At 44.1% G+C, this 2,898-nt stretch overlaps 1 non-coding gene across 1 annotated transcript; it reads left to right on the top strand.

Moving 5' to 3' along the window:
• The first annotated feature begins 1,118 nt into the window (after nt 1-1,118).
• On the top strand, nt 1,119-1,222 carry LOC138468641 (U6 spliceosomal RNA). The gene has a single exon (XR_011268388.1). It is a non-coding gene; the product is annotated as a U6 spliceosomal RNA (small nuclear RNA).
• The last annotated feature ends 1,676 nt before the right edge of the window (nt 1,223-2,898 follow it).

The following is a 2,898-nucleotide window of genomic DNA, read 5'->3' as shown; positions in this document are numbered from 1 at the left end:
ACAACAGAAGCCCCCTGTCATAGGTGGCACTTGGCCTCTTACCTGGACCAGTAAAGGAATCGTCAGATGTGTCTTCTCTCATAAGCTGCCAATAATTGTATCACCCTCTCTCCCTGCTCTCACTTAAGTAATACCCCTCATTGCCATAGGTCTCCCCCTTTCTGGATCACCACATCCAGCTACGGGAACAACCAAATTTACATTATTGCCTTCCTTACTTTTTTTTTAATGTTTAATTATTTTTATTAGAATGATAATACAATAGAATTTAAGAAAAACTTAAAATCATAAACATTCTTTTTTTTCCTTTTTAACGGGAGCATCAGAATCTCCAGGCCGTTACCATGGGAATTATGTCATATATACTATTCGGGGTAATACTCACGAGGGTCGCTCTTTACCATGCGCCTCCCTGCAGTCCTGACCCTCAAATGTAAGTGGCAGAGCCCTGCAGCGGAATATATGCTTTAAACATTTACTTATAGTATCAAACGTTCTCAGTTATAACCCAAAAAAGAGTTAGTACCACGAGCCTCACAAGTTGAAAAAATTACTTCACTTTGATCTAATACCTGGTGTAAGAGATTTCCTCTGCGTATATAATGACACTAGACCGGTGGAAAATGGGTGAGGGGGTAGGCATCCTAAGCATGTCATCCAGAAGAAAATTGAAATCAGTCATAGAATACATATGTTGCCTGCAGGCATCAAACTGGCACCCTCTGGCGGTGGCACCATATACAGCTGATTATTCATGAAGAGGTAACTGACCCACAAACACATGGTCACAAGCACAGAATCTTTTTTCTGGCCTATCAGACCTTTGGGCTGCTTTCAGGCATACATCACTAAGCCATTGTGATGCGTCTTCTCTCTTTCTATGCAACCTGGACCATGACCCTTTGCACCTCTGAATGTAATAGTCCGACAAACAAATCAGTTATTTTGGATTAAAAGAGCAGTGAAGAAACCTGGATCATTGTTTTTTTACCCTCATATTCATATCTCCTCCATAAATAATAGGTGTCTGGCCAAAGTTACACCATACCAAGTGGGCCTATGTTAAAAAGCCTGCACATTCTGGCGTCATAAATACTGTGTGGGGTGTCTTTAACTTTGTGCGCTTCGGCAGCACATGTACCAAATCGGAATGATACAAAGTAGATGAGCATGGCCCCTGCATAAGGATGACGTGCGAAATCGTGGAGTTCCGTACTTTTTATCACCTGCCAAGCGAGGAACATTCTTTACTTGTAAGTCTTATTGACCGAATAAACAGAACTCGATTCAATTCTATGACTTGTGGCTCTAAAAAAGTAGTGTTTCAAAGGTATTTTTCTCTGATTATACCAAACTTAGTGCTATGGCCTTGTCTCCTTCTTGTTGCACATTTTCTACGTAGCACATCGCACTGCATTGCTGGCTGGCTTTAGGCAGTGTTATCAAACATTCCTTAATGCTACCTCTTTAAATAGTTCTAGGCCTTAATCCTGAATAAAGCTTAGCAATGTCTTGTATACTTTGCTTTTAGGTGTGTGATTTTCTTATTGATTTAACTATCCTTCAAACACTGCCTTATCAATTGCCACTTTCAAAACGCGCTTCAGGACTTAAAAGCTATGTGTAGCGCAGAAGTCAGGCAGAGAGAGAGCATAGATACAATTAGGACATATGGGAACCCACGTGCTTGCATGGAAAAGTTTTCAGGACGTTTTCTAAATGGAAAAAGGCTCAGTGTCTGGTGTCTGAGCATGGAAGTGATCCTTCACACGCATAGATTCTTGGATCTTGGTTGGTTGAGGAGGGGGGAGCTAGAAGCCCTGAAGTCATGTCAGTCACAGGCTCCATTCCTGAAGTTACTGAGACCCCACAGCCTTCCTCCCTGTGTCACAGTTTATGTGCCAGGGCCTGGGCTCTGCTGCTGCTTTGGTACGCAGCCAAGCACTACAGATTTAGTTACTCAGAGTTGCCAGTTAACCATCCCACCTCCATCTCTATGCATTCGCAACATACTTGCTATTGTAGAGTAAGCACGTCTAGGGGAGCGAGAGAGAGAGAGATGGGGCTCTGCCTATGCAAATCATTTGCCATTGTCTTCTGGGGAGCCCACTTTTTCAGCCGCTAGAAGCCCTGTTTGACTGCGAGCCTGTTGGAGAAGACCCAGATTCAGCCCACCAGCCAGAAATCTGTGGCTAAGCCTTTATCCGGTGTACAATTTGCCACCTGTCCATGAGTTACTGAGGTCCATAAAAAGCTCAACTGCAGCTCTCATAGAGAGGTCATTGGCCGATCGTGGCCGATCGTGGCCGATCAGGGACGTGAAGGGCAGAGGGCTAGAGAGAAGAGTGCTCATTGCCCTGCCCATGGACAGACACATCAGCCCTGCTCGCTACCAGCTGTCGGGTGTGTCTGTGTATTTCAAAATGTTGCTGCCCTCGATGGCAGGATTTTTTCCTGCCAGAATCATAGCCAAAAAATATTCTTTGCTCTGCAGGTGGGGGCTGTGCCGGACAGTTGCCATAGTATATAAATATGATATTTGTCTCCTGAACATAAGCCAAAACCCAACCCGACTCCATTAGAGCACACATGCAGGGAAATAGAAACCATTTCTTACTTTTAAGGGCCATCTGGTGAGCCTTGATGGTGAGGCTTTAGAATGCTGCCTAGTCTTGCACTGCCATAGAATCAGCCCTGTCCATGAATGTTCACAGCATGTCCCACCCATATAATGAAGACTATATTGCAAACACTGAGATACACTGGACTAAACCTTAAAGCAATTAAACCAGAAGTCTGGAAAGATGTCAAACCAGATAGGGGTGCAAGATACAACCTCTAGTTTCACAGTCAGAGGAGGTTTACATTGCACCACTGGCTCCTGTACCTCTTGTGTAA

This window comes from Ambystoma mexicanum, chromosome 4q (assembly GCF_040938575.1).
Source record: "Ambystoma mexicanum isolate Mex_15411 chromosome 4q, UKY_AmexF1_1, whole genome shotgun sequence".
NCBI classification, from domain to species: domain Eukaryota; kingdom Metazoa; phylum Chordata; class Amphibia; order Caudata; family Ambystomatidae; genus Ambystoma; species Ambystoma mexicanum.
The sequence above is the reverse complement of the archived record's forward strand: the minus strand, read 5'-3'. Positions and strand labels throughout refer to the sequence as shown.